The sequence below is a fragment of the Sus scrofa genome, chromosome 4 (genome assembly GCF_054392235.1).
Source record: "Sus scrofa isolate SSC_HxYL_T2T_F1_AM1 chromosome 4, Sscrofa_HxYL_maternal_Yorkshire_Landrace_v2.0, whole genome shotgun sequence".
NCBI classification, from domain to species: Eukaryota; Metazoa; Chordata; class Mammalia; order Artiodactyla; family Suidae; genus Sus; species Sus scrofa.
The window spans coordinates 27,296,423-27,323,338 of NC_139386.1; the positions used below are offsets into that span (position 1 = coordinate 27,296,423).

A 26,916-nucleotide genomic window follows, 5' to 3' on the forward strand; every position below is an offset into this window, starting at 1 on the left:
TGAAAGAATTTGGGGAAAAAAATCTTATGTAAAAAAGGAACAAGGATAATTATTACGTAGGATTTTTCTTCAGAAACTAGAAAGCAAAGTGAAATAAGGTAAATTTTTAAAAAGAAAAAAAAACCCTCATCAATCTTCTTGATAAAATAGATGTCCTCTTATCTCTTCCTTATATCCTGTTTGGTTGTTATTTTATGTCTTGATGTCTGGGGCTATGGCAGCCATTTTGCAGTCAATCAGAAAACAAGCATAAGGTTAAAAGCCTTTAGTGAATAATAGAGTCATGAATACATAGAAGTACAAAGAAGAACATAACTCCTAGAAATAAGTGCCAAGAAGAGGGGAGTTTGAACAAAAAGGAAAGCAGCAGGAATTGGAAAAAGTTATCTTCTTCATGATTTTCCATTTCATTGGCTCTGGGATGGTCCTGGAGACATGGAGAGAAAGAAATGATTTTAGTTATAATGGTGTTAATGAAAAATCCATGTCCAGGTGTCAGATTGTCCAGTTTTTGTCAATCAAATTCTTCAGACTTCTTACTCTTTATATAGTATTACTTTTGCCCCAAACGTACATGCCTAAAACGTAGACTTACTGATTTTAAATGAAAACGTTATGCTGTTCTTTCATTCGGCTTCCATTTGTAATATCAATTTTGATATTAACAAAATTTTTCTATGGGGTGTCTATCACAGGTGAACATATGGATGAGAGAGATGCAGGTTTAAAAATATGAAGGCCATGCATAAAATCGAAAAACATTGTCCATTAAATCAATGTTTATAAGGCATTCAGGGATGTCCTCTAAATGGTTGCGTCAATCTACTGTTATAACAACTTCTGGTCAGTGAAAAGTGAACCATAAAAGAAAGAAGGATGATGCAAGGCAGTTTCCATTGGTGGAAGCTTCTATACTATGCCCAGGAATGTGTCATCTTTACTGACACTTAAAAAGCATATATAAAACCACTTAATGTGTTTGGGTTACTGTTGATGATGGATTGTCATTCAAGTCTATCTTCTGTGTAATTTCTTCTCCAAGTTTATCTTCTTAAAAGGCAGATGCTTCAAGTATTTTGGGACTTACAAATTTAATGGGTTACTATTTTTCTGTTGGCAATTGGTGTTTCCAGAATGATGGTGTAAGTGTTCAGAATAGCTAATGTGATGGAAATATCTGAAATTATAATTATGTGCTTTGATTTTGTTTATAAAGGAATGAATTTGGTGGCATCAGTTTCTTAAAATAGCAAAATGTCACAGGATTTAGTACATACTTGTTTGGAAATACAGATAGTAGGAGTTAGAGTGAGTTGCTCAGTCAGAAAAACTGGATAACTTCTTGATCTGTTAGTAAGAAGAAATTAGCCATTTCTCCCCCCAGAGCCATTTCTCTGTTTACCTTAACCGTGTGTAAGTAATCTTAAAAGCAAAAGAATCAGTGATATGAAAGACTTAAGGACACAATAAGCATTTCTAAAAGTGAGCCCTTATATTGACACCCTATCTGGCCACTTTGGATCTAATTATTTTGAACATTTTTTGATCGTCAAATTTTACTTAAACGCTCATTTTTTTTTCACATAGTTTGTTCTTTCAACATCCCATCCCTACCCATGTGACAGAGTAAGATTTAATCATCACCGAGTCTCCTTATCCCAGAAATCTTTTCTCTCCAACAAATCTGGGTTGGATGGCTTCCCTTTAGATTCCATAATGCCATTTACTTCCCTGAAATAGCACATTATGTACTTAATTTGTATTTATCTCTGTGAGGTCAGAATTCAAATTATCTCCATTACTCTTGTATTCTTACCACAGTGTATAAAATATTTATTAGTTTAAGTATTTAAAAGGTATAAGAAAATAGTTTTTTAATCATTGAGTATTAGAGAAAAGATCTACTTCCTTTGAGGGTTACTACTCAGTTTTGCCTATATTAATTTTGAACTATTTCGTTGTATTAGTTTTCTACAGCTACCATTAAAAGCACCACAAAGTTAGGGCTGAAAACAACATAAATTTATTATCTTAGAATTCTGTAGGTCAGAAGTCAAAAACAAGTCTCATTGGCCTAAAATCAATTTGTTGGCAGAACTTATTCCTTTCTGGAGATTCTGGGAAAGAATCAGTTTCCTTTCTTTTTCCAGCTTCTAGAAGCTTCCTTCCTCCATCTTTTAAGTACCAAAAGTTGCAGCTCTCTGTGACTTTCTCCCATAGCCACATCTCATGATTTTCTTCTTCTCACTTCATGTAATTTTAAGGATAATCCAGGATAGTCTCCTTATCTTAAGGTCCAAAGACTAGCAAACTTAGTTCCATCTGCAACCTTCATTTTCTAGTGACACCGTAATCTAACATGCACAGATTCCAGGGATTACAACATAGACATGTTTGGGGGGACTGTTATTCTGCCAACCACACAGATAAAATTTGTTTCCTATGTTTTATTCTACTTTGTATTTTCCAAAGGAAAAATCTATAGATACTTTTCATGTTTGTAAATAATAAAGAGTATTTTCTTAATTGCAAAACAACTAACACTATATAAATCATCACAGTGGGACTTCCAATGTCAATATGCAGGGTCTACCAAGTAACCTAGAATCATATTTTAAATAAATAAGAGTTACTTACCTGCATTCCAGACAGGAGTTATTTTTTTCATTATGGATATGAGAAAATTGCAAGAACAATAATAACTGGAGTTCTTAGTTATAACTAGCAGAAATCCAATATACATATCCTTAAGTGCACTGGAGAATATTATATTAAATTTAAATATAAATATTGCATTAAATATACAGTGTTGCAATAAAACACTGTAGATAAAATTTTGGAGGTACTCCTAATCCTCAGAACTGGAACTTGAATAAGGTTAAGTCTTGATTGCCTTTCTCTGTTTTTCTCTTTGAATCCATGTCATTGTTTTCACTCAAGCTTTCTCCTCATAATACAGAATGTGTCCTCTGTTGGCTTTTGAATTTTATATCTCACAACCTCAATTGCTGGAAAAAAAAGACCATATACTTTGGACCAGATCAAGTCTAATAATCCAAGACCACAAACTTTTTTTTTTTTTTATTTACCACTTTTGGTTTAGTTATCCTAAGACAGAAATGAGTGTGAGTGTCACACTGTGTTAAAAATATGATCTCTTTAAATGTTTCCCAGAAAATACTATCTGGGAAAACAATCCCACCAGTAACCAAACAAAATGTAAACAGTCATCAATATATTAGCTACCTGAATGAATAAATAAATGATGAGTATGTTTTTGCTGTAAAGAAATAAATTCTAGATGGCATCCTGATAACATTAATAATTTTTTACTATCCTCTATAATTTATCACTACATGCTTTCCAATGAGAATTAAATATTCATCTTTATACCTATAAGGGACATACTAATCCTTATCAACATAGCACTCTTTTGTTAGACTCAAATATTTCTAATTACTTAGAAAATTAAGTATGTGAAAACTGTTTTCCACAGCTATCAGTTATGTATGCCAAAAGTAATTTTTTTCTCTTCTGCCAAATTAATTTTAAGTTAAAAACTTAGAATACCTCATTATTTGAGCATTCTTATTAATCAAATAAAAATGTCTATGTACTCAGTTTGCTGACTCCAGGGCATATGAAAATTATCTTAATTCCCTCTGTGTTTTTTAAACAGCTTTGTTGAGGTATAATTGAAATACAAAAGAACAGCATATATTTAATGTATACATTTTGATGAGTTTGAACATATGCACTTACCAGTGAAACCATCACCATATAAAATAATAAACATATCTATCATCTCTAGAAGTTTCCTCTTGCCCATGCCCCTTCTTTGCAGTAAGAACACTTAACTTGAGATCCTCTCTTTCAGAGTATAGTCGTTTGTTAACCTGATGCTGTATTGTTAAGTATAAAATAATATAGTATTGTTCTGATATAATAGTGTGGACAGTAGTATTTGATATATATCTGTGCAGCAGATCTCTTGAAATTAAAAATTGTGTAAATGAAACTTTATACCTATTGAATAACAACTCCCCAATTTGCCCTTCCCTCTCCTCCCAACAACCTCCCTTCCACTCACTGCTTTTTAAAGTTTGACTGTTTTAGATACTCCATAAAAGTGGCATCATGCAATATTTGTCTTTCTGTGACTGGCTAAGGGCACAGTATTCTCCAGATTCATCCCATGTTGTCACATGTGGTAGGATTTCCTACTTTCTTTTTTTTTTTTTTTTTTTTTTTTTTTTTTTTTTTTTTTTTTTTTTTTTTTTTTGTCTTTTGTCTTTTTGTCTGTTGTTGTTGTTGATGTTGTTGTTGCTGTTGTTGCTATTTCTTGGGCCGCTCCTGCGGCATATGGAGGTTCCCAGGCTAGGGGTCGAATCAGAGCTGTAGCCACCGGCCTACGCCAGAGCCACAGCAACGCGGGATCCGAGCCGTGTCTGCAACCTACACCACAGCTCACGGCAACGCCGGATCGTTAACCCACTGAGCAAGGGCAGGGACCGAACCCGCAACCTCATGGTTCCTAGTCGGATTCGTTAACCACTGCGCCACCACGGGAACTCCCCTCCTACTTTCTTAAGGCTGAATTCATTCCATCGTATGTATATACCACATTTTCTTTAGCCATTCATTTGTTGATGGACATTTAGGATGTTTCCATATCTTCGCTATTGTGAATAATGAATGCTGCAATGAAAACAAGGAGTGCAGATGTCTCTTTGAGATCCTAATTTCAATTCTTTTGGATATGTACTTAAAAGTGGATTGCTGGATCGTGTAGTAGTTATATTTTTAGTTTTTGAGGAAATCTTATACAATTTTCTATAGCATCTGTACCATTTTCTATTCCTATCAACAGTGTACAAGAGTTTCTTTTCCCCATAGCCTTACCAAAATTTGGTTTTTTGATAATAGCCAATTTAACAAGTCTGAGATGATATCTCATTGTGGTTTCGATTTGCACTTCCCTAATGATTAGTGATGTTAAGTACCTGTACGTATTGTCCATTTGCATATCTTCTTTGAAGAAATGCCTTTTGGGTCCTTAGCACATTTTAAATCAGGTTATTTGTTGTTTTGCTACTGAGTTGTAGGAGTTTCTTGTGTATATTGTTTGCAAATTTTTCTTCCTTTCCATAGGTTGCCTTTTTACACTGTAGTTTGTTTTATGCAGACACTTTTTTTTTTTTTTTTTTTTTTGGTCTTTTTTGCCTTTTCTAGGGCTGCTCCTGTGGCATATGGAGGTTCCCAGGTCAGGGGTCGAATCAGAGCTATAGCCACCAGCCTATGCCAGAGCCACAGCAGCGCGGGATCCAAGCCACATCTGCGACCTACACCACAGCTCACGGCAATGCCAGATCCTTAACCCACTGAGCAAGGCCGGGGATCAAACCCGCAACCTCATGGTTCCTAGTCAGATTTGTTAACCACTGCGACACTACGGGAACTCCTGCAGACACTTCTTAATTTAATGTAATTTGACTTAACTAATTTTGCATTTATTGCTTGTGGTTTTGGTATCAGATTCATAAAACCATTGTCAAGACCAAGGTCTAAGAACTTTTCTGCTGAATTTCCTTCTAGGAATTTTACTGTTTCAAGTCTTATATTTAACTTTTAATCCATTTTGAGTTTATTTGGGGATATGTTGTAATATAGGGTCCAGTTTCATTCTCCTGCATGTGAATATCCAGTTTTTCCAACACCATTTGTTGAAGAGACTCTCTGTTCCCCAGTGTGTTTTCTTAGCACCCTCGTCAAAGAGAGTTGACTGTATTTGAATGGGTTTATCTCTGGGCTCCACCATTGACAAAGCAGCCTGTGTTTAGATGATATAAAATAAATGGAGAATGATTATATAACTTCTGATTTGCTACTGTCTTTCAAAAAAAAAAGAGACATTTGTTGATAAAGTCAAATGACAGGTATAAATGAAAAGAATACTCTTTTGCATAGACTTTATATTACAAAGCACTTTCAGGGCATTTTAATCTTCACAAGTGTTGGCTTTACCATCCCCAGTGAAGAGAGAACTGTGGCTCAAAGACTGTAACTGATTACCACAAATCATGGGTTCATTAGGGATGGATCTAGGTCTCATTCTTAATACTATAGTCTATTTAGCATAACTTTTTTCTTCTTTTTATATTGCTCCTTGTAAATATCTAAATAAGAGGAAAGTCACAAATGTGTTCATATTTTATTTGTTGGCAAGACAATATGACTATACCCTATGATTCCTCAGTTCTTAATATTATGAAAGTAAACTAGCTGATGAAGGGGGAAAAATGCATGTTGAAAGACAACTTTTATAGTCCATACAAGTAGGATCAGAGGAAATGATTAATTGATAAATAGGAAATGACAAATAAAAAATGACCTTGATTGCAGTGTCCACTTGCTTCTTGATATTACTTAACTTCTTATAAGTTGTTACTTCTAAAATTAATATCAACAAAGAGTTCCCGTTGTGGCTCAGTGGTTAATAAATCCAACTAAGAACCATGAGGCTGCGGGTTCAATCCCTGGCCTTGCTCAGTGGGTTAAGGATCTGACGTTGCCATAAGCTGTGGTATAGGTCGCAGATGCAGCTGGGATCCCACGTTGCTGTGGCTCTGGCGTAGGCTGGTGGCTGTAGCTCCGATTCGACCCCTAACCTGGCAACCTCCATATGCTGCGGGAGTGGCCCAAGAAATGGCAAAAAGACAAAAAAAAAATTAAATTAAATTAAATTAATATCAACAAACGTAATAATGTTTTAATTAGATTTCCATTGCTATCTTTCATGAAAGATGAAACAACTTACATATATTAGACTAAGAGTTCTTATTGATTATGAAATTAAACTTAGCAGTTACCCTTTAATCATGAATGTGAGGAATACACTACTGTATCAATAGTAATAAAAATCACTAATATTCTTATCAGATTAAGGACCTCAAAATAAATATGTGTTTTGTAGCTGGATCTTCAAGCAGACTATGAAAACAGTACCATTTTATATTGTTTGAATGAATCACTGAGTTAGATCACTTACAGATGTGGCCTTATTTGTGGGAAATGAGAGTCATAGTTGGTGGAAATGATAACTCAATTTAAAAAAAATAACTTTCAATCACTGAAAGTGACATAATTCCTCAGAGAACATTGAAGAAAGTCATTCAACAAGACCACCTGTGGAGTTAATGCTCCGCATTGTCATCCCCCATTTAGCTCCCTTCATGTAAATGCTACAGAGAATTTTAAAGAATGGCAAAAAGGCATATCAAAATTGAGTTACAAATGAAATTAATAATATACTTGTGATCAACAATAAAATGTCTTCAAGGAGGCAATCAGACAGCTCACTCAGCAGGAGTGTATCATGGGCTGAAAGCAGATTTGGAACTCAAACTGCATTGTAATTACACATCTGAGGATCAGAAAAGCTATTATCTATGCCATCAGATAGTCCATAATATTCAAGCAAGTATTTACTGATAATTAGGCACTCTCCCTAAGTTACTAAAATCATTTATTTTAGACCTTACAAGTAAAATGTAACTATTTCATTACATTTTATAGAGGATGCCAAAAAGATGTGGGCATTTGCACACTGTTTTTGATATAATAAAGCAAATTCTTGGTATACAGTAATCTGTGAATGTTTTTCAAACAAAAATCAATGTGCATTTAAAATCTTTTCAAATCTTTGAGATCTAAGAGTGCCTAGACAACCAGACACATCTGATTCCAGTGTTTCCATTGGAAGACCAGAAATCTACTGAGTCCAAAGATAATTTTTATAACTTAGCTGTAAATATAACAGTATATAAATATTTGTAAATACAGCTGGGCTAAGATTCATCCAGATAGCTGGTGAAACATTATTTCTGGGGGTGTCTTAGGGGTGTTTCTGGAAGAGATTAGCATTTGATTCAGTAGATTTAATACAGAGATCTGCCCTCACCAGCATGGGCAGGCATCATCTAATATAGCGTGGGCCAAATTCTAACAGAAAGGCTAAAGAAGGGTGAATTCCCACTCCTGCCACTGGACATGGAAACTCCTCATTCTCAAGCCTGCAGATTCTGAGACTAACACCAATGTCTTCCTATTTTCAGGCCTTCATCCTTGGACTGAAATATACCAGCTTTCCTGGCTCTCCAACTTGCAGAAAGATTGTGGCATTTCTCAGCCGTCATAGCCAGGTGAGCCAATTCCTATAATAAATATCTTCAATCTATCTATCTATCTATCTATCTATCTATCTATCTATCTATCTATCTATCTATCTATGTCTTCTATTTGGTTCTGTTCTGTTTCTCTGGAGAATTCTAATACTGATTATGGTTTTGAGAGTAGGTTTTTTTGTATTAGTCCTTTTGAGCTGCTATAATAAAATAACACACTCACTAGCTTATAAAGAACAGAAATTTATTTTCTCATAGTTCTGGAGGCCAGAAGTCCAGGATTGGGTTGCCAGCATGGTTAGGTGAGGGCTTTCTTTGTGGTTCATAGCCAGTATCTTTTTGTTGTGCCCTCCTGTGGTAGATGGGGCAAGGGAATCACTGATAACTCTTTTATAGTAACACCAATCTCATTCATGAAGATTCCACTCTCGTGACCTAAATACTTCCCAAAGGCTCTACTTTCTGCAATCACATCACATCACATCAGGCTTTAGAATTTGAACCTATGAATTTTGGGGAACATGTATTTAAGCCATAGTACTACCCTTACCTAAAAGGAAATAAGGCAAGACTAAATGTGATTTCTAAATTAGGAGTTCAGTATTAACATATACATACTACTATATAAAAAATAACCATCGAGGACCTATTGTATAGTACAGAGACCTATATTCAATATCTTACAATAACCTATAATGGAGAAAACTCTGAAAAACACCGTAAGAGTAGCTATTCTTTGAGCTGTTAAAGCATTAATTGGTACTGGCTAATTAATTGATCAATTTTGCCATGGTACTAGCGAATGGCAATAGCTTGCTCTGAAGCTGCCTGGGGGGGGGGGGGAGTAACTCAATGTAGTTTTGATTTGCATTTCTCTAATAATTAGTGATATTGAGCATTGTTTCATGTGCTTATTGGCCCTCTATATGTCTTCTTTGGAGAAATGTCTATTCAGGTCTTTTGCCCATTTTTCGGTTGGGTTGTTTGTTTTTTGCTCTTTAGCTGTATGAGTTGTTTGTATATATTGGAGATTAAGCCTTTGCAAATGATGCAGCCATTTTCTGCCATTCTATAGGTTGTCTTTTCAGGTATTTTATTGTTTCCTTTGCTGTGCAAAATCTTGTAAGTTTCATTAGGTCCCATTTGTTTGTTTTTGTTTTTATTTCTATTGCTTTGGGAGACTGACCTAAGAAAACGTTTGTACTATTAATGTCAGAAAATGTTTTGCCTATGTGCTTTTCTAGGAGTTTTATGGAGTCTTACCTTATGTTTAAGTCTTTAAGCCATTTGAGTTTATTTTTGTGTATGGTGTGAGGGTGTGTTCTAGTTTCATTTATTTACATGAGGCTGTCAAGGTTTCCCAGCACCACTTGCTGAAGAGACTGTCCTTTTCCCATTTTATATTCTTGCCTCCTTTGTCTAAGATTAATTGACCGTAGGTGTCTGGATAGAACTAGAGACTCTCACACTAAGTGAAGTAAGTCAGAAAGTGAAAGACAAATACCATTTGATATCATTTATATCTGGAATCTAATGTATGGCACAAATAAACCTATCTACAGAAAAGAAACAAACTCATGGACATGGAGAACAGACTTGTGGTTGCCAAGAGGGAGGAGGAGAAAGTGGGAGGGACTGGTCATTTGGGGTTAGTGTATGAAAACTATTGCATTTGGAATTGATAAGCAATGAGTTTCTGTTGTATAGCCCAAGGAACTGTATCTGATCATTTGTGATGGAATATCATGGAGAATAATGTGAAGAAAAGCATGTATGTATATATATCTACACATACATATTTATATATATGTATATGTATGTATGTATATGTATAACTGGATTACTTTACTGTATAGCAGAAATTGACAGAACATTGTAAATCAACTATAATAAACAATTTAAAAAAAGGAATAGAGAAAGGGTACACAGATGCTGCAAGGTATGCTTGGGAAATAACATAATAAACTTAAAATTTTGTTTAAAAAAGTAAATATATGTGTTTATACTTAATTTATGTATATTTATTTTATATGGGTATTATAATCCTAGGTGTTAAATAAATTCCATCTATTCCTAAAATAGATGGAAACCGTTTTCACAGGCAAAAATCACAAGATTTATATTTTGAGGAGGACAGATTCTGACTACCAGTTTTACACACAATAATATTCCTTTAAAATAGGAAAAAGTGGAGTTCCCACTGTGGTACAACAAATGGCATCTTTGGAGCCCTGGGATGAAGGTTCAATCACAGGCTGGCACAGAGGGTTAAGGATCCAGCATTGCCACAGCTGTGGCTTGATTCTGATCCCTGGCCTAGGAGCTCCATATGCCACGAGGCAGCCAAAAAAATAAAATAAAATAGGAAAAAGCAACTTTACTTCTGTTTTTCTTTGCTTTTCTAGGGCCACACCCATGGCATGTGGAGGTTCCCAGGCTAGGGGTCCAATTGCAGCTACAGCTGCCAGCCTACGCCACAGCCACAGCAGTGCAGGATCCAAGCCGCGTCTGTGACCTACACCACAGCTCACAGCGATGCTGGATCCTTAACCTACTGAGTGAGGCCGGGGATTGAAACCACAACCTCATTGTTCCTAGTCGGATTTGTTTCCACTGTGCCATGACGGGAACTCCCAATTTTATTTTTTAAATTTAGAAAAGTTAAAAGAATTTTTCTGTAATTATAAAACAAAGAAGTATTTAGGTGGGGAAATACCTAAATAATGGATTTATACCTGTACTTTTATAGGGTTTTCACCCTGTTAAATAAAAAAATAAAAATAAATTGTATTTAGAATACCAATTTGGTTATTGTTAAGCTTTTCATAATATGTGTGTTAGTTGAGGTTAATTATACTAGAAAAAAAGTAATTCAGAACCCATGCTCAGTTAACCACTTTTTTCAGCATTTATTGATTACTGAACAGCATTCCTCATGCTACTTTAAAATCATCTGTTTTCACACTAAATTTTAATATCCTGTAGAGCAAGTACAGTGTCTTTTATCTCTCTACCATCAATGCTTTGCTTGGTTTGAGACAAATAAATAATAATGTCGTTTGGTTAGATTTATTGATGACTGATATATGAATGATTTTCAACCAGAAACTTAAAGTAACATTTCATATCATGGTAAGGCACTAAAATGAAACTATTCAGAAGATCCTTTATACCAGTATATGAGACACATTAAAATGCTTTTATAAAAATGAAAAACAAGTGCATTTATGGTGTATTTTTAAAGTTCAATCCAAGTTATTCCTTGTTTTAAGCCTTTCTTTGCATTTTCTGTTAAATAAACTAACTTGGAATGTATCATTTATTTTTAATATTATGATCCTGAAAGCCTAAAAGATGATATGGGGTTAACTCACTACACTAAATGTTCATGCTATAAAAATAGAAATCAAAAGCAGGTTAATTTTGGAGTTCCCACTGTGGTACAGTGGGTTAAATTTCCAGCATTGCTACAGTTGTGGCAACTTGGGCTCAATCCCTAGCCTAGGAACTTCTGTATGCTGCAAGTGTGCACCCCACAAAAAAAATCAGGTTAATTTTGCAATCAACAATATAATAATTGATGCAAGTTACAATCCACAATATATATTAAAACCATTGGATAAAAGTCCATTGGGGATAGGATTATGGTCTTAAAATATCATCTAAAAATTACATAAAAACTCATCTTCGGAGTTCCCGTTGTGGTGCAGTGGTTAACGAATCCGACTAGGAACCATGAGGTTGCAGGTTGGGTCCCTGCCCTTGCTCAGTGGGTTAAGGATCCAGCGTTGCCGTGAGCTGCGGTGTAGGTCTCAGACATGGCTAGGATCCCGCGTTGCTATGGCTCTGGCATAGGCCGGCGGCTATAGCTCCGATTCGACCCCTAGCCTGGGAACCTCCATATGCTGCGGGAACGGCCCTAGAAAAGGCAAAAAGGCAAAAACAAAAACAAAAACTCATCTTCGACAAAAGCAATGCATTACTCCATTGTGAAATGGGGAAAAGATAAGTTCAACAGATGGTGCTGAAACAGTTGGACAACAATATGCAATAAAAACCTGTATCTAGACATGCTCTTTCTACCTGTCAAAAATTAACTCAAAATGGATGACAGACCTCAATGTAAATTGCAAAATTATAAAAATTCTAGAACATGACAAAAGAAAAACCTACATGACTTCGGTTTTGGTGATGACTTTTTAGATACGAAACCTAAAATTCATACTGAATCTCAAGAGATTCTGAATAAACAAAACAATCTCGAAAAAGAACAAAGTTGGAGATTTCACACGTCCTCATTTCAAAATTTACTACAAAGTTATGATAGTAACTAGGATACTAAGATCACACAATGAGGAAAGGACAGTCTTTTCAATAAACGGTGTTGAAAAAACTTGATATCCACATGCAAAAAAGAATGAAGTTGAACCATGCATCATACACTAGAATTAATTGAAAATGGATGAAAGACTTAATTGTAAAGGCTAAAATTATAAAATTTTAGAAGAAATTGGAGAAAGACTTTGTGACATTATATTTGGTAGGTTTTTTCTTGGATACAATACCCAAAGCATAAGTAATTGGACCTACCTGCTCATTGCCATGTCCACAATGTGCTAAATTTTGTCAGTGAATCACGAAGTCAAACATTTGGGCAAGACCACTGTAGTTCAATACCTAGGAACTAGTCTCTGTAAACATACCAAGTACCTTTGCTCCACACTCCACTTTTGATTCCTTGATTTTTGAAAACTTCTTGAGGCGATGAAAACCCAGTTTAAGTCAGTGTTTTTAACTTGCATACCTGGTATAGTATATTTTCACCTTGTACATTTAAATAATGTTTCTCTCTTCAGCATACTATATAGTATGAAGAAAATATTTTCAATATAAATTGACTTATTTAACAAACATGAAGTAAATGCTTTATACAGGAAAGATTCAAAAATGATTAAGCCATATTTTCAAAATCTCAAGGAATTTTCAATTTCTTGAATGAAACAATCAGATAAATAGACTACTATTTTATAGTTCATTAAGAGACTAGCCTAGTCTGAGAGTGAAACAGGTTTCCTAGAAAAGATGCTGCCTTCACATGCAAAAGAAATTTTTAATGAATTGCCTAATTTGACAGCCCCATGCAGTTTTTCCCTCAGGCTTACAGCCAAATTATCTGATTTTTCTTTGTACCTGGGCAAAATTTAATTAAAGATTTGTTTTCTAATAACAGATTTTACTGTGCTTGGAATATCTTTGAGGACAATGGCCGATTAAAATATATATTATCCCAACTAGGAAGAAGATTGTGATTTTATGTAAGTGGAGAGATGAGAAAGCTATGTATAGATGTGATTCAAAGAGTCATTGAGATTCATTGGTTGCTATTTGATAACAGTGTGGCATGGAGACAGAAGAATACCTGTTTTAAAATCAGCTTTAAAACATTTTTATTTTCCTTTATTTTAAATAGATTGAGGTATTTCAAGTCAAAAATGGCTGGAATATTAAGTCCTGTGGAGGAGAAAATGCATCTAGTAATGACACTAGGACTTTGAATAATCTGATTATTTTTTAACTATAAAATAATTTAATCATATTTCAACTTTTCCAATAAACAATACTCTTAGTTTAAAATAAAAAAGAACTGTTATTCAAGGGGCAAATTGAAAGGACTTGCCTAGATTCATGCTTCCTAAGTGGAAGGGAAATACATCAACCAACTTACTGTGAGTAATTTATTGACAAAAATAAAGTCTCTTCAATTCAGATTGGGAGGCTGTATGCCAAAAAATAAACTGCCATTTTGCAAAGCTAGAGTCTTCCTAAAGGAAAGCTCAAGAGAAACACTTAACAATTTTGATTGATTTTTCACTTCTAATTTTGAAAAGCATACTTTGGAGTATCATGTGCATCAACCCACTAGAGTTTTGGGTATTTTGTTTTCCTGTGGATGGTACAAATCTGTTCCAGACAATTTCATTTAAATCAATCAGCCTAGGTCTAGATACATGGTGGCATAATCACCAGGGATTTGTAGTGCTAGACTCTTAAAATTCCTCCAACACAGAAATTAAGCAGTTGAAATCTATGGCTGAAACAGCTCTGAAGCCATTGTGTGTTGAAAGTCAGTGTGAGTTCCAAAACTGATTATCATCACTCCCTGATTAAGAATCTTAATGTGGACCAAGCTCAGCTTTACCTCCCACCAATCACTGTCTCCATTTTTAGACTTATAAAGCTCAAAGAAAAAGGAAAAGAAAAACTGTAGTGATTATGGGAGAAATTTGCATATGGCTATTTCTGAATCGATATTTATTTTGTTCTGAACAACAGTCAAGCCAGACTGGAAATGAATGTTGAATATTAAAAGACTTTGGTGTAATTTTGTGGGGATTGAAGACTTTGATATGGTAGGTGTTCAGTAAACATTTCTAATAAGCAACTAATGTTTTTTTATGATTTTTATTTTTTCTGTTATTGTTGATTTACAGTGCTCTGTCATTTTTCTACTATACAGCAAAATGACCCAGTCATATATATATATATATATATATATATATACATATACATACATTCTTTTTCTCACATTATCCTCCATCATGATCTATTACAAGTGACTAGATATAGTTCCCTGTGCTATACAGCAGGATCTCCTTGCTAATCCACTCCAAATGCAATAGTTTGCATCTATTAAACCCAGAATCTCAGTCCACTCCACTCCCTCCCCCTCCCACTTAGCGACCACGAGTCTGTTGTCCAAATCCATGAGATTGTTTTCTGTGGAAAGGCTCATTTGTGCCATATATTACATTCCAGATATAAGTGATATCATGTGGTATTTGTCTTTCTCTTTCTGACTTACTTCACTCACGATGAGAGTCTCTAGTTCCATCCCTGTTGCTGCAAATGACATGGTTTTGTTCTTTTTTATGGCTGGGTAGTATTCCATCATGTATATATACCACGTCTTAATCTATTCATCTGTTGATGGATATTTAGATTGTTTCCATGTCTTGGCTATTATGAATAGTGCTTCAGTGAACATGCCGGTGCATGTGTCTTAAGGAAAGTTTTGTCCGGATATATGCCCAAGACTGGGATCGCTGGATCACATGGCAGTCCTACACCTAGTTTTCCAAGGTATTTCCTTACTGTTTTCCATAGTGGTTGTACCAATCCACATTCCCGCCAACAGTGTAGAAGGGTTCCCTTCCTTCTTATCCTCTCCAGCACTTGTTATTTGTTGATTTGTTAATGATGGCCATTCTGACAGTTGGAGGTTATACCTCATAGTATTTTTGATTTGCATTTCTCTAATAATCAGTGATATTGAGCAATTTTTCAAGTACTTGTTGGCCATCTATACATCTTCTTTGAAGAAATGTCTATTCAGGTCTTCTGCCCATTTTTCAGTTGGATTGTTGTTTTTTTTTTGCTATCGAGTTGTATAAATTTTTATATATTTTAGAGATTAAGCCCTTGTCAGTTGCATTGTTTGAAACTATTTTCTCCTATTCCATAGGTTATCCTTTTGTTTTTTTTATGGTTTCCTTTGCTGTGCAAAAGCTTGTCAGTTTGATTAGGTCCTATTGGTTTATTTTTGCTTTTATTTCTGTTGCCTTGGGAGACTGGCCTGAGAAAACATTTGTAAAGTTGATGTAAGACAATGTTTTGCCTATGTTCTCTTCTAGGAGTTTGATGGTATCTTATCTTATGTTTAAGTCTTTAAGTAATTTTGAGTTTATTTTTTGTGCATGGTGTGAAGGTGTCTTCCAGTTTCATTGATTTACATGTAGTTGTCCAGTTTTCCTAGCACCACTTGATGAAAAGAGTGTATTTTTTCCATTTTATATTCTTGCCTCCTTTGTCAAGGATTAGTTGACCATAGGAGTCTGGGTTTATTTCTGGGTTCTCTATTCTGTTCCATGGTCTGTATGTTTGTTTGGGTACCAGTACCACACTGTCTTGATAACTGTGGCTTTGTAATATTGCATGAAGTCTGGGAGAGAGATGCCTCCTGCTTGGTTTTTGTTTCTCAGTATTGCTTTGGCAATTCTGTGTCTTTTGTGGTTCCATATAAATTTTTGGATTGTTTATTCTAGTTCTGTGAAAAATGTCATGGGTATTTTGATAAGGATTTTATTGAATCTGTAGATTGCCTTGGGTAGTATTTTTTACCATATTAATTCTTCTAATCCAGGAGCATGTAATATCTTTCCATTTCTTTGATCCTCTTTAATTTCCTTGATGAATGTCTTCTAGTTCTTAGCATATAAGTATTTCACTTCCTTGGTCAGGTTTATTCCTAGGTATTTAATTTTTGGGGGTGTGATTTTAAAAGGTATTGTATTTTTGTATTCCTTTTCTAATGTTTCATTGTTAGTATATAGAAATGCAACCAATTTCTGAATGTTAATCTGCTACTTTGTTCAGTTTGATCAGTTCAAATAGTTTTTGTGTGGAGTACTTAGGGTTTTCTATATATAGTATCATGTCATCTGCATACAGTGACAATTTTATGACCTCTCCTCCTATTTGGATGCCTTTTATTTCTTTTTTTCTGTCAAATTGCTATGCTAGGACTTCCAATACTTTGTTGAAAAAAGTGGTGAGAGTGGGCATCCTTGTCTTATTCCAAATTTTAGCTGGAAGGCCTTCAACTTTTCTCCATTATTATATTTGCTGTGGTTTGTCATAAATGGCTTTGATTATGTTAAGGTATGTTCCCTCTATACCCACTTAGGTAAGAGTTTTTATCATGAATGGATGTTGGACGTTGTCAAATGCTTTTTCTGCATCTATTGAAATGATCATGTGGTTCAAACTGAATCAAGAAGGAATAGATTATCTTAATAGACTGACCACTATTAGTGAAATTGAGTATGTAGGAAGTGTTTTTATTACAATTTTACCAAACGTACAAAGAAGAACTTACACCCATCCTTCTTAAACTTTTCCAAAAGGTTGAAGAAGAAGGAACACTCCCAAAGACGTTCTATGAAGCCACCATCACTCTAATACCAAAACCAGACAAAGATACTACCAAAAAAGAAAATTATAGGTCAATATCTTTGATAAATATTGATGCAAAAATTCTCAACAAAATTTTAGCCAACCAAATCCAACAACATATAAAAAAGATCATAAACCATGACAAAGTGGGATTCATCCCAGGTCTTGAGGATGGTTGAACATACGCAAATCAATCAACATCATACATCATATCAGCAAAAGAAAAGTCAAAAAACACATGATCATTTTAATAGATCAACTAATGTTAAAAATGGATAAAACATATGCACAAGGACAAAACTCTAGGGACAGACTACAGAGTAGTGGTTGTCTCAGGATGTGATTGAGGACAGGGGTTGACAACAAAGAACTCCAAGTTATTTCTTGGGGAGGTGGAATGATTCTTACCTCGATGGTGGTGGTTATTACATGATTATACCCATTTGCATTGTATTTAACTTATACGTATGTGTCAAATTCATAGAGCTGAAGGGAATTTTTCTATATGTAAGTTATATCTCAATGTATCTGATTTTAAAAATAAAAGCTCTGAAAATCATGTGGACTACTGTATCTAAATGTTTGAGATTTTGAAAAGCTTATAGGAAAGATGCTGCTATGCATGTGCTTAAAATGTACATTTAGAATGGATGGTTGATGGGATCTTGCTGTACAGTACAGGAAACTATATCTAGTCTCTTGGGTAAAAACCTGATGGAAAATGAAAAAACAAAAGGTATGTATGGGCATCTGGGTCACTTTGCTATACAGCAGAAATTGAAGGAACATTGTAAATCAACTACACTTTAATAAAAAAAATTTTAAATGTACATTTGCACCAAAAAGACTCATTAACTTCTACCTACTCCTTTTCTTTCTTTCTTCCTATTGAAGTATAATTGATTTACAGTGTTATGTTAGTTTCAAGTACACATCAAAGTGATATAGATATATATATGTATACTTTTTCATATTCTTTTCCATTATAGGTTATTACAAGATATTGAATACTGTTCACTGCACTTTACAATACATCTTTATTATTTATGTTTTATATGGTGTAGTGTGTATCTGTTAATCATCATGTCTTCTTTTATCCATTCATCTGTCAATGATCATTTAGGTTGCTTTCATGTCTTGGCTATGTAAATAGTGATGCTATTAACATGCATATATCTTTTGAATTAGAGCTTTCTTCTTGTCAGGGTTCATGCCCAGGGGTGGGATTGCTGGATCATATGATAGCTGTATTTTAGTGTGTTGAGGAACCTCCATACAGTGTTCTCCATAGGGGCTGCACCAATTTACATTTCCCATCAACAGTGTAGGAGAGTTCCCTTTTCTCCTCACCCTCTCCAGCTTCATTATTTATAGACTTTTTGATGATGACCATTCTGACCAGTGTAGTTTTGATTTGCATTTCTCTAAAAATTAGCAATGTTGAGCATTTTTTAATGTGCCCATTAGCCATCTGTAGTATTCTTTGGAGCAGTGTTTATTTAGGTCTTCTGCCCCTTTTTTGACCAGGTTTATTTTTTTTCCCTTGTTTGTTTTAATATTGAGCATATGATCTACTTGTATATTTTGGAAATTAATTCCTTGTAATCCACATTGTTCTGTGTATGTTTTCCTCAAGGAGTTTTATAGTATCTGATTTTATGTTTGATCTTTAACCCATTTTTTATACTACGTTAGAGAATGTTCTAATTTCATTCTTTTAAATATAGTCATCCAGTTTTCCCAGCATCACTTTTGAGACTGTCCTCTCTCCATTGTATACTCTTGCCTCCTTTGTTATAGATTAACTGACCATAAGTGTGTGGGTTTATTTCTGGATTTTCTATCTTATTCTATTTATCTATGTGTCTGTTTTTATGCCAGTTACATACTGTTTTGATTATTGTAGCTTTGTAGTATAGTCTGAAGTCAGGGAGCACAATTCCTCCAGGTCCATTCTTTTTTCTCAAGATTGCTTTGGTTTTTAAGGTCTTTTTTGTTTCCATACAAACCTTAAGTTTATTTGTTCTAATTCTCTGAAAAGTACCATTGGTAATTTGATAGAGATTGCATTGAATCTGTAGGTTGCCCAAGGCAATCTACCTATTCTTATTTTGTGCAGTATTGCTTAAAAATATTCCATAAGGCAACAAGAGTTTTGCTCTTTGTTGTGGCTATGGTTATGTTGGGCTAGAAGTATAGGAGAATGGAAGGAAATGTAAGTCCACAAATATTCCTTTATTAGAGCAAAAGCAAAGAAAATGCCTGACTAACCACAAACTAAGTCATCATAATGTGTAGTACCTCCAGGAACTCAAAAAGCAAAACACAAAATTAGAACTACAAGGGCATGCTATGGAAAACATTCATACTAAAAAGGACTCTGATATGTACAAGAGATCTGAGGAGAGATGTGAAAAAGTCGCACTACTGGTTGATCCAGTATCTTATTGGAACTCTGAAATTCATGTATTTGATCCACATTCAGAAGCTCCTCCTTCCATTCCTCACTCATCCCCACTGTCTGGCCTTATTGGTAAATCTTACTTTTCCCTAAGTGTCATTTGTAAGTCTTGTTTTTCCTTTGATGGACTGTATTTCTCTCCAAGGACAGGAATTTCTTTCCAAAGCTACCTGTGCTGTTTATTCCTCCACGCATATAAGCTAATGTCAACCTCAGTATGTCAGAACATAGCAAAGTTTTTAAAAACATCAGGTGCGCAATAATTTTGTGTTAAGTAGAGGTGCTCAATAATTTTGTGTTAATAAACCAATGGAGGTGGTTTATTTTTCTGTCACTTTTATCATCCCCTTACATTCCATACCCTTATTCTGAGAGCAGTTTAAATAAAGGTGAAAAATCATATATTTTCAGCAAAGGCAAAAAGCTGTTTTGCAGATGTCTCCAGTTACCAACTTTATATTTTATTTTTTAATGATTTTTATTTTTTCCAGTATAGTTGATTTACAGTGTTCTGTCAATTTTCTACTGTACAGCAAAGTCACCCAGTCACACACACACACTATATATATATTTTTATTTTTTAATTGTTATTTCCCTAATACAAATATTTTTCTGTTGTACAGCATGGTGACCCAGTTACACATACATATGTACATTCTTTTTTCTCCCATTATCATGCTCCATCACAAGTGACCAGACATATTTCTCAGTTCCACACAAAAGGATCTCATTGCTAAACCATGCCAAAAGCAATAGGTTGCATCTCTTAACCCCAAGCCTCACATTATCCTCCATCATGCTCTGACACAAGTAACTGGATATAGTTCCTAGTGTATACAGCAGGATCTCATTGCTTATCCATTCCAAATGAAATAGTTTGCATCTGTTAACCCCAGATTCTCAGTTCATCCCACAACCAAAAGCATCACTAAATATATTTCTAAAGAATGTGTTTCTGAGGGAAATAAAATGACCCCAGAATACGCAAAAAAGAAAAGAAATGGGAGCCAAATAAAAATAATGTGAGCATGCAGTTGAATCTAAACAAAAGTTGCATAGGTAAAATAATAAAATAATATCTAAAATATGGGGTTAAAATGAAAGACAGACTAAACTACTGCACCAAATAGCATGTTAATTGTGAGGGAGTTGATAAGAACTTACAGGTTCTAAATTTTTTATATTTTTTTGCCATAAAGGATATGATATAGTTTGGTAAGCATGCAGCCATTCATGATTAAATACTAAACAAATAAATAATGTATCATGACTAAGTTAGGTTTATCTCAGAAATACATCATTGATTTTACACTAGATGTTCAATTGATTAATAAAATCACACTTAATGATTAAATTCCTAAATCATACAATAATCTCAATTAAAGCAGAAAGCACATTTGATGAAATTCAATAAACCATTCTTAATTTTCTTAATTGAACATGCTAGGCAAATAAGAAAAGATATAGAATATATACCAAAATCTATGTAATTCTTTATAGAGAATTGTAAGAATTCCCTCTCTTTTAAAAATTCAAAACAAGGTAAGTATGGCCAGTTTTAACATTTCTATTCAACATTGTACTAAAGACCCTAGCCAGAAATACAAAAAGGGAAACATTTATTATTCTCAGAAGTTATGTTTTATTTTAAAAATAAACAATTCAAATTGCACTAAATGATAAACTAACCAGGAAAAATCTAACAAAAATATGTGCCAAATATTCCCTCAGGATAATTGGAAAATGAAATGTAATATAGTTTAAAAAAATCTGAATCAATAGAGAAAACATGCATGCCACTGAATAGAAACTTCCCTAGTAACAAAGTGTCATATCAACAAAAATACATTTAGAGATATAACTGAAAAAAGATTAAAAAATTGACCCCAATTTCAAGTAGTGTTCTATAACTTATAAAGCAGAGCAGATGACTAAGAATAATGAGGACATTCTGGAATAAGAATAAAGTAAGAGATTTCAGAACATTAATGGTTATTTAAAGCTATATTAATTATACTATGTAATATTGGCACAAGAATAGACAAATTAACCAGTGAAACATAATAGAAAAATCATATACAAATAGAAATATGTGCAAATAGAGAAATATGCTATATGACATAACTGAAATTTTGGAGCAGTGTGGAAATAATGAACATTCAATAAACTGTGTTGAAACTGTTGTTTATTCTTATGGTTAAAATGAAATTGAATACTTAAATCATGCTAAGTTCAAATATCAACTTCAAATTATTTAGAAAATTAAATGTGAAAGACAAACTTTAAAACATTTCTAAAAATTATGGATTAATATCTTTATGATTCTTGACCTATGAAGCATTAAGATGATGCAAAAAGAGGTCACCATTTAAAAAACAGATAAATTTGCCTACATTAAATTGAAAATTGTTGCTAGTAAAAGAGTGTAAAAAGATAAGTTATCTACTGGGACACTATTTACAGCCCATTTAACCAACTAATAATATTTAAACAATTTTAAGAATTCTTATAATTCAAAAAAGCCAATGACTATTCAAAAATTCCTGAAAAGACTTGAATAAATTTTCCTTAAAGAGTAATGATCAGTGGCCAATGAGCACATAAAAATATATTCATTCTTTTTTGAAATATAAGAAAAATTTTATCTCTATGATACCCTTTTTTATCAACTATATTCACAAAAAATTTAAAATTCTGCAGAGGTGGGAAAATGTGGATTTATACATTATTAGTGGGATTTAAATAGGTACACGTGCACTGGAAAGCAAATTTGCATTAACAACCAAAAAAGAATGTATGGATAACTCATAACCCAAAAATTCTACTCATAGGTATATACCTTGGATAATTTCTTGGAAGTGTACATTAGGCAATGTGAACAAAGCAAGGGACAGATAAACATAGTACTCATTTTATAGACATCTTCCATAGCTTGCTTATAGGTTACATATATACTTTCGTAAGTATTAAATGAAAATACATTAGTGAATATATTGCAAATTAATGTAAAAACTACATTTATGGGCTTTGTTTATTTGTTTGTTTTCTATATTGCTTATCTGACCTTTCTTGGGTTTTGGCAAGTCCTAGCCTGATCAAAAAAGAACAGTGTCCTGAGGAACTTAGGGAGTTGTGTGTACTCATGGAAGAAATTCAAATATATCATATTGTTTAGGATGTACATTTAATGTGTTTTCATCCTTATGACAAAAATATATTCCTAAGAAGTTCTGAAGGAATTATGAAATCAATCACAGAGCCAATAATCCATACTGATTTTTTCATTAAACGTAGGAGAAAAATTACAAGAATCCATCTGATTTCTAATTTAGTGTACAAAAAATTGTCTAAAATCCTGAATCTTGTCTCTCTTAAGAAAGTGTTTTCCTGGTGCAGGTATCCGAAATCTGAGGGAAATTTAAGGGTTCATTTTACAGTAATGGAATTAGTAAATTAATAGTGAAGAATGATTATTGTTAGTTTCATTTTTCCATAGCCTCACTATGCCCTAACCTTGTCATCTGAGAGAGAAACATTGGACCTTAGGAAATAAGCATGATTTTCAACATAAAAAGAAAATGATTCATTCTCCACTACAAAAGATATATTAGAATTTCAAATGGATTTTTCATAACTAAGTTATTTCTAAGAAAGCCTCACCAGATCTATAATAATATATATAGATTTTATGTACCTTCCTACGTTTTAGTACTGAGAGAATTATGAACCTGTTTATCTGAAGCAGAGATTTGTTAGAGCTATAAATCATAAGGTTTGTTCTAATTGCCATCTTCCAATAATTGTACAATCTTTAGCAGAATGAAAAAAGGAACATTGATTTTGATTTGTGAGTAAAGCTTTCAGTGACAGCAATTGATCTTATTTGCTTTTAAAACTGCACATTTGGTGTGACAATTATCTAAGATTAATGAATATGGAACACCACAATGCTGTTTTTTTTTTTTCGTCATAATTACAGCATGATATTTGGTGAACATCAGTTTCAGAAGAGATTCTCAGACTCTTTTAGCAAACACTGTCATAACAGTCATGAATGTGATAATTTAACACAACTTAAAAATATTTCTAGAAATTCTTGGTAAAATTTAGTTTGTATTGTTTTTATTATGGATATATCTATCACCATATATCCTTATTGTACCTGGCTCTCCATGTTGATGACTTTCCTTGTTATCCAAGAATTAAAGAAATGACCCAGACATCTTAGACTTACTATTTACATTACAACCGTAACAGCTTGGAAAATATCTACACCTGAGACTATTTCTGATATAACTAGTATCTGTCCATAAAAATAAGAGATTCATTCTAAAATAGTTCCTGTTCTAACTATAATGGAATCCACATTCACTTTTTGTTATAAAAAAATAAGAGAAACCACAAAATATGCCATTACTTCTATTTCAATACTAATCAAAAAGTGCCAGCAACCCAATTGGAAAGAAACGATCATACACATTATTTATCTTGGTAAGGCAAGCTTTTTTATAGAAAATGGCTTTTAAATCTTACCTACACTGAGCAGCCTAGACATGACCCAGAATTGCAATCACTTCCAATGCAGAAAAGTAATTGGACAGGGTCAAGTTTAGAGCCACGTTTTTAAAATTTATGAGTATCATGATTCCAGCCTTAAACATTGTCAGCGAATCAGATTCTGTCACAACTTAAATCTCAAGAATCTCCCTAGAGAAATATTTAGCAAGTTTTTATGGTTTTAATCATGTTTGAATTTAGGGAATAAGACACAATACTTCGTTACAGTTTAAGGGAAACTGTTCTACTATTTATTTTCATTATCATAATGAAAACAAAAAATCTAGACCAAAGATTCATTCTGGGCCTGTTTGGAAAAAATCTGGGGGGAAAAAAAGTCAGTTTGATTAGTATCTACCCACAGCATGTTGTTGACCTAAAAGAAGTCTTCCAGCTATATGGGTTTATTCAGAATCAGCAGAGAATTTCAGTTTATGGTCTGCAACCATGATGAGCCATGTGCAAGTTCCCACAGGCCAAGGAGAGGAGAAGGTATTTATAAAGAGCAAAATGAAGTTGGGAGGGCTGTAGCAAACAAGAGTCCATGACTTTTCATTGGCTCTGTCTTTGCCCAGAGAGAAGAGGAGTCTTTTTCCTTTTGTTGGGCCATGCTATCATCACAGGGCAGGAAAGCTCCCGCTTTGAATCTTCAAAAAAAATTTTTTTTCCCCACTTTTTTAGAACCACACCTGAGGCATGTGGAAGTTCCCAGGCGAGGGGTCGAATGGGAGCTACAGCTGCCAGCCTACGGCACAGCCACAGCAACGCTGGATCCCTGACCCACTAGAGTGAGACCAGGGATCACACATGCATACTCATGGATACTAGTCGGGATTCATATCCACTGTGCCACAGTGGGAACTCCCTAAATCTATTTAACTGAGGTCTCTGTTTAATAATTTTTAGAGTGTCTAGTCATAGTAGCGTCCCCTTTAGTACATGCACACACACAAGCTCTAATAAATATTTAATTTCCATTTTACCCATTAGAAACATAATTTTATGGTTAAAAAAAACCCTCCATTTCATCCAACTTATGCCTAATTCTGCTTATATGTAATAAAATTATTTATTTTTTAAATTGTTATTGGGATCTTGATTGTTTCTCTTTTAAACTTAGAAAAATGAAGTTATCATGCTCTAAGGTTTACAAAACACCATGAAACCAATTAAAAGTAATTTCTCAAAAATTTTACCTATGACTTTTTCTACATGGCATGATGAAGAGTGATTTTAATTTATAAAATGTGAACAGCTGATTGTGGAACACTTTCTCAGTGGCATGCTATTATGCAAATTAAATATTGTCAGAAGCAAAAGACAAAACTATTAAGATGAAACTAGATAATATTTGTATATGAATGTGAACAAAGTCCAGAGGAAAAAAAAGGAAAATGTAAGCATTTAATTTTTTAAGTTTTAATCGTATTGCATTTACTGATTTTTAATGTGATATTTCTTATAGCTCAAATTCCAAAAATTTTCTGAATAATGAACTCAGGTAACTATCAGCTAATTTGAACTGTGTAATTTATATTTTCTTTAAATATTCATTAGTTTACCACATTTTCAAGTTTCAAGTTACCGTAATGCTTAATAAAATAATATTTGATTGAGTTAAGCACAGTGAGAAACACAGGCTTGAGAAAGTCAGAAGTAGATCTTTTACCATAAAAGTGGAATTGGTTTGCTAGACATGGCCTATTATTTAAGACAAAAAATAAGTTACAAGAAAATGCCCATGTCTTACTGTTTTACTTTCCTTTTTGAGAAATGTCTGTAACGTTTCATTAGATAGCTAATATGGTAATCACAACTATTGATTCAGTGGTAAAAATTTGAGACTGAAGGGTGTGGTCGTTAAAAAGAAAAATATAGCTGAAGTAAAACATCCCCAAAGCAAGAACTCAAGACGTTTGAGTATGAGAAACCATGTTTTTATCAATAGCTAAGCGCATTATTTAAAATTTGTAGTCAGGAGTTCCCGCAGTGGCTCAGTGGTTAACGAATCCGACTAGGAACCTTGAGGTTGTGGGTTCTATCCCTGGCCTTGCTCAGTGGGTTAAGGATCCAGCGTTGCTGTGAGCTGTGGTGTAGTTTGCAGACACGGCTCGGATCCCACGTTGCTGTGGCTCTGGTGTAGACCAGCGGCTACAGCTCCAATTAGACCCCTAGCCTGGGAACCTCTATATGCTGCGGGAGCGGCTCAAGAAATGGCAAAAAGACAAATAATAATAATAATAATAATAAAAATAACTTAAAAATTAAAAAATAAAACTTGTAGTCATATATAAGTCTGAATATGTAATGTTATCAATAGAAATGGTTGAATTTTAATTCCATAGGTTAAATAAAAACCCTTAGAACTTTGCATTTTTAAAAATTCACAAGAAATTTAAGATTAAAGTTGTTAGATCCCCATTTCCAGCTATTCATACTAAAAAAAACTAATTAATAAAAATTTACATAGATGGATTATCCTTTCAAAATACTTTGATTCATACGAAAGTTTTCAGAAATATCTTACACTAGCCTATTTATCGCATTAAATAAGAACAAATTTTCATTTGATCTGCTGACATCAGCAGTGGTTTAATTATAACAGAGGTAATAAGGAAATAAAGGAAAGCAATACTATTTTTAAAAATGAAAAAAAGTAGCCACATTGTATTGAATACAAGGGCTAAAGTTATCCCTATTATA

At 33.8% G+C, this 26,916-nt stretch overlaps 1 long non-coding RNA gene across 1 annotated transcript in view; it reads left to right on the forward strand.

The window, feature by feature from the left end:
* LOC146403734 (uncharacterized) overlaps positions 1-26,916 on the forward strand; it is a 251,328-nt gene that overhangs the window by 110,285 nt on the left and 114,127 nt on the right. Inside the window, exon 2 of the long non-coding RNA XR_014842996.1 lies at positions 8,115-8,201. This is a non-coding gene — a long non-coding RNA (uncharacterized LOC146403734). The remainder of the gene's footprint in view (positions 1-8,114; positions 8,202-26,916) is intronic.